The sequence below is a fragment of the Oryx dammah genome, unplaced genomic scaffold (assembly GCF_014754425.2).
Source record: "Oryx dammah isolate SB20612 unplaced genomic scaffold, SCBI_Odam_1.1 HiC_scaffold_23, whole genome shotgun sequence".
In the NCBI taxonomy this organism is placed as follows: Eukaryota; Metazoa; Chordata; class Mammalia; order Artiodactyla; family Bovidae; genus Oryx; species Oryx dammah.
In genome coordinates, this window is record NW_024070207.1 from 87250350 (window position 1) to 87266068 (window position 15719).

Here is a 15719-nt window from a genome sequence, read left to right on the forward strand (position 1 = left end):
AATCCCCACATTTGGGCAGTTGTCTGAGTCAGAGGAGAAACATTTAAGGCTGAGAGTGAAACAGCTGATCTGTGGCAGCCTAAATGGAATGAGAATCAGACAGTACTTGTTACAGCCATACATATGCCAGGCAGGAATGTGGGTCTCCTGGAAGAGGCAGCAGCTGGGAGCTGGAGTTTAGGGATTGTGAAGCAATCCCAGTGTGAGGACTGCTGTTGACTCCAGAGAGATGGATCAAGGGGATGTGAGGGAGGGGATCATGGTAGGAAATGCCTGTGGAGGAAAGCCAGGCAGCCATAGAAGCAAGGCAATACTGATGAGTCACGCATAGTGGGTGGAGCCATCACCATAGCCTCTCTCTCTACACATGCCAGCATGAGCAGCTGCACAATAGAGAGGCTGGCCCATCAAATGCCTGATGCGCTGAAGTATGGAGTAGGACCCCACCCAGAGTGCTCCTTTCAGTGTCTGATGTGCCAATCTACAGAGGAGGACGCCAGTCAGGAGGGCCCCTCTTTGTGCCTGACACACCAAACAACAGAGAAAGACCCCACCCAGGGTGCCTGATGCACCAATCTACAGAGTAGGACCCCAGTCAGGAGGGCCCCTTTATGTGCCTGACATGACAAACCACAGAGAAGGACCCCCAGGCAAGGGATCCCTCTAAGTGCCTGAATGGGCAGAGCTACAGAGAAAGACTGGGCAAAGAGGCCTTCTGATCGCCAGCTACAAGAGGCTCAAAAAATGACTCTGATAGGGCCATACCTCCTGCCGTGGAGGCATTCTGTGTTCCTGAACACTTGGCACTGCCAGGGTCCCCACCAGCCAAGCAGCTGCACCACCTTCACACTCAACTCTCACTGGGGCAGAGCTGCCACAGACAAAAAAAAAAAAAAAAAAAGTCCTGTGTTTATGCATGCAGGGTCGCTTCAGTCCAGTCCTGTCTGACTGCAACCCTGTAGACTGTGGCCTGCCAGGCTTCTCTGTCAGAGGGGGTTTCCCAGGCAAGAATACTGGAGTGTATTGGCCAGTACTGGTTGCCATACCCTTCTAGAGCACTATATTACCTGCTGCCCTAGCTGCCAAACCCTCTGAGAACCTGGTACTGTCAGAACCCTTGCAACCAAAGCAGCTACACCACTTTTACAGCTGACTTTCACAGCGGCAAACCCAAGCCTTCCAGGTGAGCCTCAGGAGCTAAACCCCAGTGTACAACCCACATGTAGAGGTGGAAATAAAACCACAATAGAAACCCAGGGGCAGTGTGGCTAAGGAAGAAGACCCAAAACGTTCCCACCAGCTGTACAAGCTGCACAGCTTAAATCCCACACAATCAACTAAGCAGACTCTGTGTCTATGGAATATATAAAAGGCCTTTGAGAGCTCCCACAAAGAAAACGTGCTAGTTCCAATATCTATGGACATTAGAGGCAAGAACCCACAGGAGTAGGACCAGATTAGAATCTGTGCAGCCCCCACAGCAGGTCCATAGGTCAGTACAGCGTTGGACGGCATGCTAGGGAGGTAAGGTGAACTGATTCCCAGCACGGAAAAGGACTCTGACAGCAGTGACTCAAGAAAAACATTTATTATTCTTATTTTTTGACTTGTTCTGTAGATTGTTTTGGATTTTTTTCCCTTTTTTTCCCCTTTATATCCCCATCTGTTGTAGTTGTCGATATTGTTGGCATTAAGGAATCCTATTAAGTTTTGAGCTTTTTCCTTTTTTTCTTTCTTTTTCCTCAGTCATAGTTTTTATTGTTGTTATTAACCACTGCCTCTGTGTTGGGCTTTTGCAGTTCTGTGGAGTTTTCATCATTTTTTTTTGTTCTTTTCTCTTTTTTTAATTTTATTTTTTAATTTTTAAATCTATTATTATTTTTGCTACTTTTATTCCTTTGATTGCTTTTCCTACTGTTCTTTTCCCCTTGCAGTTAATCTTTAAGGTATATAAATCTTCTTTATATACCCCTATTTTGCATATCTCTTCTTTCTTTCTTTCTTCTCAACATGTTTTTTAGTTTTATTTTCATTGCTTTATTCCACAATTGGCAACTTCCTTTAGTTTTGTTTTCCAGTTTGTGCTTTAATTAGTTTTGTTCTGGTAGATATAATTTTTGGTTTCCTTTATTCGCTGGGTCAATCTATGGTACTTAATTTTTGTTGGACTGTTTTGATTTTGTTTATGGGTGTATATGTGTATATTCAGTCACACTTTCTATTGTTGTTATAAACCTCTGTCTCTACATTAGGTTTTTGCAGTTCTGTGGTGTTTTCCATTTTTTCCCCTTTATTCTTTCTTCTTCCATCTTTTTCTCTTTACTCTTTTTTTATAATTTTAATTTTTTTAAACCTATTATATTTTTTTCTACATTTATTCTTCAGTAGCCTTTCCAACTATTCTTTTCCCCTTGGAGTTAACCTTTAATGTATATAAGTCTTCATTTACCTCTATTTAAATTAGCATATCTATTTTTTCTTTCTTTTGTTTCTTTCCTTTCCTCTCAACATATTTGTTAGTTTTGTTTTCATTGCTTTATTCCCCAGTTGGCACCTTGCTTTAGTTTTGTTTTCCAGTTTGTGCTTAAGTTAGTTTTATCCTTAACTGGTAAATATAATTTTTGATTTCCTTTGTTCACCAGATCAATCTACTATACTTTATTTTTGTTGGACTGTTCATACCTTGCTCATGCATGCATATGGATATGTGTATATTCCCTTATTTGTATTATTATTTGCCTGATTTTGTAACTGCCATTTGTCTGGGGTTAATCTTTGGTTTCTCTTTCTTGGATATTTGTTTTACTCTCCCTTAATGCCATAACAAGCCACTGGTAGAATCTTCATTCCTGACGAAAGATCAAACCCTGAGCCTTAGGAGTGGGAACACTGACTCCAAAACCCTAGACTACAAGAGAACTGACCTTATGGAGCATCAGATAGTGAGAACACAAAGGAAACCACTTGAATACAAGACCACTAGTAGCACCCTTTGCAGGATGCCTCATCTAAACAACAAACAAAACAAAAATACAAACTCAATCATCAGCAAACAGAAGTACCACCTTACTCAGCCTTGCCCATCAGGAAAAACAAAGAAACAAAAACTAAGCACAAATCTCACCCTATACAAAGCTCACACAAACCACTGGACCAAACTTAGGAGAGCAGAAACCAAAAGGAAGAAAGAATTCAACCTGCTTCAAGGAGAATTCAGCTTTCCGTGAAGCCTGGGAAAATGAGACCTCAAACACAATAACGTTAAAAAAAAAAAACGCAGAGAAATACTGCACAAATGAAGGAACAGATTAGAAACAAAGAAGTCCAAATAACTGAAGAGAAAATAGGAAAATTACCTGAAAAGGAATTAAGAATAATGATAGTAAAGATAATCAGAAATCTTGAAAACTAAATGGAGAAAATGAATCAATTAACAAAGACCTAGAAGAATTAAAGAATAAGCATACAGAGACAAACAACACAATTACTGAAATTGAAAATACTCTATAAGAAATCAATAGCAGAATATCTGAAGCAGAAGAACAAATCAGTGAGCTAGAAGGTAAAATGGTGGAAATAACTTCTGAAGACCAGAATAAAGTAAAAAGAATAAAAAGAACTGAGGACAGTCTCAGAGACTTCTGGGACCATATCAAATGCACCAACATTCTAATTATACAGGCCCCACAAGAAGAAGAGAAAATGAAAGGGTATGAGAAAATTTTTGAAGAGATTATAGTTGAAAAATTCCCCAACCTGGAAAAGGAAATAGCCAATCAAGTCCAAGAGGCACAAAGAGTCCCATACAGGATAAACAAAGGAGAAACACGCCAAGACACATACTAATTGTACTAACAAAGATGAAACACAAAGAAAGAAGAGTAAAAGCAGTAAAGGAGAAGCAGCAAGTAAAATGCAAGGGAAACCCCATACACTTAAGAACTGATCCTTCAGCAGAAACTCTGAAGGCCAGAAGCGAATGGCAGGATATATTCAAGGAATGAAAGGGAAAAATCTACAACCAAGATTACTGTACCCAGCAAGGATCTCATTCAAAATTGATGGAGAAATAAAAAGCTTGTCAGACAAGCAAAAGTTAAGAGAATTTAGTACCACCAAACCAGCTTTAAAACAAATGTTACACTGACTCATGTAGTCAAGAAATACAGCAGAAGAAAAAAGATCTACAAAATCAAACCCACACAATTAGAAAATGGCAATAGGAACATATGTATGAATAATTACTTTAAGTGTAAATGGATTAAATGCTCCAGCCAAAAGACACAGACTGGCTGAATGGATAAAAAAACAAGACCCATATATATGCTGTCTACAAGAAAGCCACTTCAGACCTCAAGACACATATAGACTGAAAGTGAGAAGATGGAAAAATATATTTCATGCAAATGGAAAGCAAATGAAAGCTGGAGTTGCAATCTTCACATCAGACAACATAGACCTTAAAATAAAGATTACAAGAGATAAGGAAGGACACTACATAATGATCAAGGGATCAATCCAAGAGGAAGTCATAACAGTTGTAAATATCTCTGCACCCAACATAGGAGCACCTCAGTACATAAGACAAACACTAACAGACATAAAAAGAGAAACTGCCAGTAACACAATTATAGTAGGAGACTTAAAAACCCCACTCATACCAATGGACAGATCATCAAAACAGAAAATTAAGAAGGAAACACAAGTCTTAAATGATACATTAGATGAAATGAATGTCATTGATATCTTCAGGACATTCCATCCAAATGCAGAAGAATATACCTTCTCAAGTGCACATGGAACATTCTCCAGGATAGATTACATCTTGGGTCACAAATTAAACCTCAGTAAATTTATAAAAAGTTGAAATTGTTTCAAGCATCTTCTCCAACCACAACACTATAAGACTAGATATCAATTACAAGAAAAAAAAAAAAACTAAGAAACGCTAACACATGTAGAGTAAACAACATGTTTCTAAATAACCAACAGGATACTGAAAAGGTTAAAAAAAAATCTCTAGCAACAAATGACAATGAAAACACGACAAATCAAAACCTATGCAATGCAGCAAAAGCAGTTCTAAGAGAGAAGTTTATAGCAATACAGTCCTACCTCAAGAAACAAGAAAAACATTGAATAGACAACCTAACTTTACATCTAAAGCAACTTGAAAAAGAAAAAAACAAAATTGGTAGAAGGGAAGAAATCAAAAAGATCTGAGTAGAAATAAATGACAAAGAAATGAAAGAAACAACAGTAAAGATTAATAAAACTAAAAGCTGTTTATTTGAGAAGATAGAATTGGCAAACCCTTAGCCAGACTCATCAAGGAAAAAAAAATCAAATCAACAAAATCAGAAATGAAAAAAGGAGAGGTTACAACAGACAATGCAGAAATTCAAAGGATTATAAGAGACTATTATAAACAACTATATAGCAATAAAATAGATAACCTGGAAGAAATGGACAGATTCTTAGAAAAGTTCAATCTTCCAAGACTGAACCAGGAAGAAATAGAAATTATGAACATCCCAATTTTAAGCACTGAAATTGAAGCTGTGATCAAAAATCTCCCAGAAAACAAAAGCCCAAGACCAGATGGCTTCACTGGAGTATTCTATCAAAAATTTAGAGAAAAGCTAATGCTCATGCTTCTAAAGCTCTTTCAAAAAATTGCAGAGGAATGAAGACTTCCAAATTCATTTTAGGAGGCCACCATCACCCGGATATCAATATCAGACAAAGACAAAACAAAAAAAAGAAAACTACAGGCCAATATCAGTGATGAACATAGATGCAAAAATCCTCAACAAAATTTTAGCAAACAGAATTCAGCAACATATCAAAAAGCTCATATACCATGATCAAGTGTGTTTATTCCAGGGATGCAAGGATTGTTCAATATATGCAAATCAATCAGTGTGATACACCATATTAACAAATTAAAAGATAAAAACCATATGATCACCTCAATAAATGCAAGAAAATCCTTTGACAAAATTCAGAACCTATTTATGATTAAAACTCTTCAAAAAATGGGCATAGAAGGAACCTACTTCAACATAATAAAGGCCTTATATGATAAGCCTACAGCAAACATTATTCTCAATTGTGAAAAACAGAAAGCATCCCCCCTAAGATCAGGAACAAGAAAAGGGTGCCCACTTTTGCCACTATTATTCGACATAGTTCTAGAAGTCCTAGCTACGGTAATCAGAGAAGAAAAAGAAATAACAGGAATCCAGATTGGAAAAGAAGAAGTAAAGCTCTCACTGTTTGAAGATGACATGCTACTGTACATAGAAAACCCTAAAGATGGTATCAGAAAATTACTAGAGCTAATCAGTGAATTTAGCAAAGTTGCAGGATACAAAATCAATACACGGAAATAACTTTCATTTCTTTATACTAACAATGAAAAATCAGAAAGAGAAATTAAGGAATCAATCCCATTCACCATTGAAAAAAAAAGAATAAATTATCTAGGAATAAACTTACCTAAAAAGATGAAAGAATGGTTCACAGTGGATTATAAGACACTGATGAAATAAATTAAAGATGCAATAAACAAATGGAGAGATGTCCCATGTTCCTGGGTAGGAAGAATCAATATTGTGAAAATGAGTACACTAACAAAAGCAATCTACAGATTTAATGTGATCTCTATCAAATGACCAGTGGCATTTTTCACAGAACTGGAACAAAAAATTTCAGAATTCATATGGAAACACAAAAGACCCTGAATAGCCAAAGCAATCTTGAGAAAGAAGAATGGACCTGGAGGAATCAAGCTTCCTGAATTTAGGTTATACTACAAAGCTACACTCATAAAGATAGAATGGTACTTGCACAAAATTAGAACTATAGACCAATGGATCAAGATAGAAAGCCCAGAAATAAACCCATGCACCTATGGGTACCTTATTTTTAACAAAGGAGGCCAGAATATACAATGGGGCAAAGACAGCCTCTTGAATAAATGGTGCTGGTAAAACTGGACAGCTCCATGTTAAAGAATGAAATTAGAACACTTCCTAACTCCATACACAAAGATAAATTCAGAATGGATCAAAGACCTAAACGTAAGACCAGAAACTATAAAACTCTTAGAGGAAAACATAGGCAGAACACTGAATGACATAAATCAAAGCAAGATTGGAAGAAGATAATAGCAAATGACATAACTAACAAAGGATTAATTTCCAAATATACAGCAGTTCATGAAGTTTAATACCAGAAAAACAAACAACCCAATTAAAAAGTGGAGAAAAGACATAAACAGACATTTCTCCAAAGAAGACATACAGATGGCTAACAAACACAGGAAAAGATGCTCAGCATCACTCATTATTAGAGAAATGCAAATCTAAACTACATGAGATATCACATCATACTGGTCAGAATGGCCTTCATCAAAAAGTCTACAAACAATAAATGCTGGAAAGAGTGTGGAGAAAAGGGAACGTTCTTGCACTGTTGGTGGGAATATAAATTGTTACAGCCAATATGGAAGATGGTATGGAGATTCCTTTAAAAACTAGGAATAAAACCACCATATGATCCAGCAATCCCACTCCTAGGCATATACCCTGAGAAAACCAAAATTGGAAGAGACACATGTATCCCATTGTTTACTGCAGCACTATTTACAGTAGCTAGAACATGGAAGCAACATAGATTGCATTGACAGATGAATGGATAAAGAACTTGTGGCATATATACACAATAGAATATTAAAAGAGACACATTTGAGTCAGTTCTAATGAGTTGGATGAACCTAGAACCTATTATACAGAGTGAAGTGAGTCAGAAAAAGAAAGATAAGTACCATATTATAACACATATATACGCAATCTAGAAAAATGGTACTAAAGAATTCATTTACAGGGCAACAGTGGAGAAACAGACATAGAGAATAGACTTATGGACATAGGGAGAAGGGAGGAGAAGGTGAGATGTATAGAAAGAGTAACACGGAAACTTACATTACTATATGTAAAGTAGATAGCCAATGGGAATTTTCTGTATGGCTCAGGAAACTCAAACAGGGGCTCTGTATCAACCTAGAGGTGTAGGATGGGGAGGAAGATGGGAGGGAGTTTTTAAAGGGAGGGAATATATGTATACCTATGGCTGATTCATATTGAGGTTTGATGGAAAACAACAAAATTTTGTAAAGCAATTATCCTTCAATAAAATATGTTAATTATATGTTGATGTATGGCAAAACCAATACAATATTGTAAAGTAAAATAATAATAGTAATAAAAGCAAACAGAAAACCTCCAAGCAGATGAATTAAAAAAAATTAATTTAAAAAAATCAAACAACTGAATCAAAAAATGGGCAGAAAATCTGTGTAGACATTTCTTTAAAGAAGGCAGACAGATGGCCAAAAAGTGCATAAAAAAGTGCTCAACATCACTATTAGAGAAATGCAAATCAAAACTAAATGAAATATCACCTCCTACTGGTCAGAATGGCCATCATCAAAAAATTTACAAACCATAAATGCTAGAGAGGATGTGGAGAAAGGGGAACCCTCCTACACTGTTTATGGGAATGTAAATTGGCACAACCATTATATGAACATTATGGAGGTTCATTGAAAAACTATAGATTAGAATTAGCTTTTGATCTTCTGATTGTACTCCTGGGCATGTATCTGGAAAAAAAAAAATTTTAAAAGATACATGCACACCAATGTTCACTGCAAAACTAGTTACAATAGCCAGTATATGGAAGCAACCTGAATGCCCATTGGCAGATGAGTGCCTAAAGAATATGTGGCCCATATATACAATGGAATATTAGTCAGCCATAAAAAAGAATGAAATATGATGTTTGATAGAAACCAATGCAATACTGTAGAGCAATTATCTTTCAATTTAAATAAATAAAATTTTTAAAAGGAATGAAATAATGTCATTTTTAGCAGCATGGATGGAACTAGAGATTGTCATATTGCATGAAGTCAGACAGAGAAAATGAAGTATCATATAGTGTCACTTTTATGTGGAAACTAAAACACACACACACACACACACACACACACACACAATGGAATACTACTCATGCATAAGAAGGAATGAAACTTTGCCTTTTGCAACAATATGAATTGACCTAGTTGGTTTTATGCTTAGTGAAAGTAGTCAGAGTAATATAAATAGTGTGTGATATCACTTCTATATGGAATCTAAAAAATAAAGCACACTTGTGACTATACCAAAAGAAGCAGATGAACAGATATAAAGAACAAAGTAGTAATTACCAGTGGAGAGAGGGAAGAGGGAGGGGTAAGATAGGGGTAGGGGACTAAGAAATAGAAACTACTATGCATAAAATAAAAAAGCTACAAGGATATATTAGACAACACATGGAATATAGCGACTGTTTTATAGTAACTGTAAATGGAATATATTCTTTAAAAACTGTGAATCACTATATTATATACCTGAAAATAATATAATATTTTACATCATCTATACTGAATAAAATTTATTTCCTACCTTTTTAAGGCTCAATATTATATTTTGTGTATCCATGAAATTTTATCAATTTATCTGTTGATGGATATATTGCTTCTACTTTTTAACTAATGTAAATAATGCTGCTATCACATAGTTGCCCAAATATCAGTTTGAGTTTTGCTTTTAATTATGGCCTATACCCATTAATGAAACTGCTGAGTCATAGTAAATCTATTTTTAGTTTTTTGTGGCGCTTCCATGCTGTTTTTTATAGTAACTTCCCATTTTACATTCCTACCAAAATTGGATAATGGGTACAGTTTTTCAACATCCTTGCCAATGCTTGTAATTTTCCAGTTTTTTGCTTGTTTGTTTATATATTTGTTTTATAATAGCCATCCAAATGGATATGAAATCGTTTCTCATTGTTTTTATTTGCATTTGCCTAATGATTCGTGATCAGAATTTTCCACAGTTTATTGTGATCCACACAGTCAAAGGCTTTGGCATAGTCAATAAAGCAGAAATAGATGTTTCTCTGGAACTCTCTTGCTTTTACCATGATCCAGCAGATGTTGGCAATTTATCTCTGGTTCCTCTGCCTTTTCTGAAACCAGCTTGAACATCAGGAAGTTCACGGTTCATGTATTGCTGAAGCCTGGCTTGCAGAATTTTGAGCATTACTTTACTAGCATATGAGATGAGTGCAATTGTGTGGTAGTTTGAACATTCTTTGGTATTGCCTTTCTTTGGGATTGGAATGAAAACTGACCTTTTCCAGTCCTGTGGCCACTGCTGAGTTTTCCAAATTTGCTGGCATATTGAGTGCAGCACTTTCACAGAATCATTTTTCAGGATTTGAAATAGCTCAACTGGAATTCCATCACCTTCACTAGCTTTGTTTGTAGTGATGCTTTCTAAGGCCCACTTGACTTCACATTCCAGGGTGTCTGGCTCTAGATGAGTGATCATACCATCGTGATTATCTTGGTCATGAAGATCTTTTTTGTACAGTTCTTCTGTGTATTCTTGCCACCTCTTCTTAATATCTTCTGCTTCTGTTAGGTCCATACCATTTCTGTCCTTTATTGAGCCCATCTTTGCATGAAATGTTCCCTTGGTATCTCTAGTTTTCTTGAAGAGATCTCTAGTCTTTCCCATTCTGTTCTTTTTCTCTATTTCTTTCCAAATAGGAAAAGGAGTACATCAAGGCTGTATATTGTCACCCTGCTTATTTAACTTATATTCAGAGTACATAATGAGAAATGCTAGACTGGAAGAAACACAAGCTGGAATCAAGATTGCCAGGAGAAATATCAATAACCTCAGATATGCAGATGACACCACCCTTATGGCAGAAAGTGAAGAGGAAATAAAAAGCCTCTTGGTGAAAGTCAAAGTGGAGAGTGAAGAAGTTGGCTTAAAGCTCAACATTCAGAAAACGAAGATCATGGCATCCGGTCCCATCACTTCATGGGAAATAGATGGGGAAACAGTGGAAACTGTGTAAGACTTTATTTTTGGGGGCTCCAAAATCACTGCAGATGGGGATTGCAGCCATGAAATTAAAAGACACTTAACTCCTTGGAAGGAAAGTTATGACCAATCTAGATAGCATATTCAAAAGCAGAGACATTATTTTGCTGACTAAGGTCCGTCTAGTCAAGGCTATGGTTTTTCCTGTGGTCATGTATGGATGTGAGAGTTGGACTGTGAAGAAGGCTGAGGCCGAAGAATTTATGCCTTTGAACTGTGGTGTTGGAGAAGACTCTTGAGAGTCCCTTGGACTGCAAGGAGATCCAACCAGTCCATTCTGAAGGATATCAGCCCTGGGATTTCTTTGGAAGGAATGATGCTAAAGCTGAAACTCCAGTACTTTGGTCACCTCATGTGAAGAGTTGACTCATTGGAAAAGACTTTGATGCTGGGAGGGATTGGGGGCAGGAGGAGAAGGGGATGACAAAGGATGAACTGGCTGGATGGTATCACTGACTCGATGGACGTGAGTCTGAGTGAACTCTGGGAGTTGGTGATGGACAGGGAGGCCTGGCGTGCTGCAATTCATGGGGTCACAAAGAGTCGGACATGACTGAGCAACTGAACTGAACTGAATGATTAGTGATACTAAGCCTCTTTTCATGTAATTATTAGCCATTTGTATGTCTTCTTTGGGGAAGTGTCTATTCAAATTGTTTTCCCATTTCTTTTTTTATTTACATATGATTGACATTTAATAGTGTATTAGTACTAGATTTAAGTTTTCTAAGATTTCACATATAAGTAAGAGCATAGAGTATTTTCTTCCACTGACTTATTTTACTTAGCATAATGCCTGCAAAGTTCATCCTTGTTGTCACAAATGGCAAGATTTCTTACTTTTATGACTGAATAGTATTACTTATTATAGATATTCATGACTGAATAATGTTGTTCAGTCACCAAGTCATGTCTGACTCTTTGCGACCCCATGTACTGCAGCACGCCAGGCCTCCCTGTCCCTCACCATCTTCCAGAGTTTGCCCAAGTTCATGTCCATTGACTCGGTGATGTCATCCAACCATCTCATCCTCTGTTCCTCTCTTCTGTTTCTTCCTTCAATCTCCTAGTGTCACGGGCTTCTCCAGTGAGTTAGCTCTTTGCATCAGGTGGCCAAAGTATTGGAGCTTCAACATAAGTCCTTCCAATGAATATTCAGTGTTGATTTCCTTTAGGATTGACTGGTTTGATCTCCTTGCAGTCCCAGGGACTTTCAAGAGTCTTCTCCAGCACTACAGTTCAAAAGTTTCAATTCTTTGGCACTCTGCCTTCTTTATGGTCCAGCTATCACATCCATACATAACTACTGGAAAGACCATAGCTCTGACTATATGGACCTTTGTCAGCAAAGTGATGTCTATACTTTTTAATACATTGTCTATGTTTGTCATTGCTTTCCTTCTCAAAAGCAATCGTCTTCCAATTTCATGGCTGTAGTCACCATCTGCAGTGACTTTAGAGCCCAAGAAGAGAAAATCTGTCACTGCTTCCACCTTTTCCCCTTCTACTTTCCATGAAGTGATGGGACCGGATTCCACAATCTTAGTTTTTTTAATATTGAGTTTTTAGCTGGCTTTTTCACTCTCCTCCTTCAACCTCATCAAGAAACTCTTTAGTTCCTCTTACCTTTCTGCTATTAGAGTGGTATCATCTGCATATTGGAGGTTGTTGAATAACATTATACAGTCACACAAAGTAGGAAATCTTGCCATTTGTGACAACATGGATGAACTTGAGGGCATTATGCTAAGTGAAATTAGTCAGTGGAAGGCTTCCCTAGTGGCTCAGATGGTAAAGAATCCACCTGCAATGCAGGAGACCTAGGTTCAATCATGAGTCAGGAAGATCCCCTGGAGAAGGGAATGGCTACTGACCCCAGTATTCTTGCCTGGAGAATTCCATGGACAGAGGAGCCTGGCAGGCTACAGTCTATGGGGTTGCAAAGAGTCAGACATGACTGAGCAATTAACATTTCCTTCCTCTTCCTCCAATATTCCACTTAATATACATATCACTGTTTCTTTATCTATTTGTCCATTGATGGAAACAAATTACTTCCATGTCTTGGCTATTATAAATAATGCTTCAGTGAACATAGGGATGCAGATATGTCTTTTTTTGTTGTTTTTGTTTTGTCATTGTTGTTACTTTTACATATGTATATTATTGAAGTATAGTTGACTTACAATGTTTCAGATGCACAGCAAGGTGATTCAGTTATACAAATAAACATATAATATTTTTGAAATTATTTCCCATCATAGGTTATTACAAGATATTGACTATAGGTCCCTATGCTATACAGTAAAACCTTTGTTGCTTGTTGCATATCTATTTTTAGTTAGAAATGTGGCATTCTATTCATACTAAGTCAAACAAGTGGGATCAAAATGTCATAAATTTTTTAGATAAGCAAAAAGTCATATTTTTTAAAATGTATATATTATTCATATGTGTGTGTGTGTGTGTGTGTGTGTATTAAAGCTTTTCTACTACACTTTAAGTCTTGAGAAAGAACATCCAAAAGAAAAGAGATGGAGAAATTGGAGAACATAAACTAAATGAAATGGCAGCACTGACTATGAAATATAAAAAGTGAAAAACACTAGATAAAAGTAAAACATCATCATATAGTCCAGTTGTTTTTAAACATGACTACTCATTTGAAACATATCTGGATTGCTCAGGGGGGCGGTCCTAAGATGGTGGAGGAATAGGAAGAGAAGACCACTCTCTCCCTCACAAAATCCTCAAAAGATCATTTCAACGCGGAGTAAACTCCACAAAACAACCTCTGAATGCAGGCAGAGGACATCAGGCAACCAGAAAAGCAGACCATTGTCTTCAAAAACAGGTAGGAAGAAATATAAAAGATGAGAAAAGAGACAAAGGAGTTGGGGAGGGAGCTCCATCCCGGGAAGGGAAGCCTGACCCGGGAAGGGAATTCTAAGAAGAGAGGTTTCCAAACACCAGGAAACACTCTCCCTGCCGAGTCTGTGGCGAGCCTTGGAAACACAGAAGGCAACATAACAGGAAGGAAAAACAAATAAATAATTAAAACCAACAGATTACAAGCCCAACAGTAACTCCCCCAGCGGAAAAGCTGCGCAGATGCCTGCATCCGCCACTAGCAAGTGGGGGCAGGGCAGGGAAGCGCGGGAGGCGCGGGCTGCCGTGCTCAGTAAGAAGCGGGCAGAAACGCCCTACGTGTAACCAGAGCGATGGAACTTGGGCTAGCAAACCAGACTGGGGGATAGCTACCACGCAAAAAGCTAGAACATAAGACCCCGCCAGGACCGCGCACAGAACAAAGGACGGAATGGAAATAGCCGGCTGCAGACCATCCCCCGCCAGGGACAGGCAGCCAGAGCCGTAAGGGCTGGAAAGGGGCAATCGCAGCCCCGGAGAGACTTTACCTAACAAACTGCAGGCAGACTTCTTTGCTGAGACTTCAGGGGGTGCTGGACAGTCACCATCCGCCTCACAAGGAGCGCCAGAAGTACACCCAGAAAACTGAGCAGTAGAGACAGTGAAGGGGACAAGTCGCGGTGACCGCACTCGCCAAGCTCCTGAGCTGCTCAGACCTGGGAGGGGCGCAGAGCGCAGTCCCAAACAAGTCTGTGCCTCTGAGGGCTACCTGGGCGCCAAACCTGAGCGGCTTGGTCCGGGGAGGTGTGCGCAGCCTGGGGCTGGCCTCGGACGGTTCCCGGCTGAGCACCGTGGAGCCAGAGCGGTTTGTGCGCTGTGGGAGGGGGCAGGTCCAGCGGGGCTGAGACTCTGTGTGCCCACAACACTGCTATTTGTTTGCAGCATCCCCTCCTCCCCACAGCGCAACTGAACTAGTGAGCCAAAAAAAAAAAAAAAAGTGTCCACCACCGCCCCCCTGTGTCAGGACGGAATTCAGACACTGAAGGGACCAGCAAACAGAAGTTAAACAGAGGGAACCGCCCTGGAAGTGACCCCACACGGCCCATAACATCAGAGAAGGGCCAGATATATCTTCACTATTTTTACAATCATTCCTTATTTTTTTTTCTTTTTTCTTTTTTTTTCTTTTCTAACTTTTTTTAAAATTGTTAAGTCTTCTATTTCTCTTTTTATTTCTATAACTTACTATTACTTTACAAAAGAAAAAAAGACTACTTTTTTTAAGGCAAACACCATATATAGTCTTCGCGTGGTTGTTGTTGGTATTTCTTTTTTAATCTTGTGGTTTTTTTATTTTTTTCTTATTATTTTTTTTCTTTTTTCTTTTTTTTTTTCTTTCTTCCTTCTGCTTCTTCTCTTTAATATTGAATTTTTGAAAATCCAACCTCTACTCTAGGTTTTTAATCATTGCTTTTCGGTTTTTGTTGTCAATCTGGTACATTTCATAACCCAATTTTACCTGACAGCGAGATTACTGCCTTGACCACTCTCTCCTCCTTTTGGACTCTCCTTTTTCTCCACCAGGTGGCCTCTGTCTCTTTCCGCCCCCCATCTCTTCTATATCCAACTCTGTGATTCTCTGTGTGTTCTAGATGGGGGAGAACACCTAAGGAACTGATTACTGGCTGGACTTGTCTCTCTCCTTTTCATTCCTCTCTCTTACCCTCCTGGCCACCTCTGTTTACTTCCTCTCTCTCCTCTTCCCTGTATAACTCCATGAATACCTCTGAGCGGTCCAGACTATGGAGCGCACATAAGGAAGTGACTATTGACTAGCTTGCT

At 38.3% G+C, this 15719-nt stretch overlaps 1 protein-coding gene and 1 long non-coding RNA gene across 3 annotated transcripts in view; one reads left to right on the plus strand and one right to left on the minus strand.

Annotated features, from left to right (window-relative positions):
- MTMR8 (myotubularin related protein 8) overlaps positions 1–15719 on the plus strand; it is a 230332-nt gene that overhangs the window by 142067 nt on the left and 72546 nt on the right. The window lies entirely within an intron of this gene.
- Positions 1903–2547, minus strand: LOC120882215. Its single transcript, XR_005725443.1, has 2 exons — positions 2423–2547; positions 1903–1939 (listed from the first exon to the last, which is right to left on the minus strand). It is a non-coding gene; the product is annotated as an uncharacterized LOC120882215 (long non-coding RNA).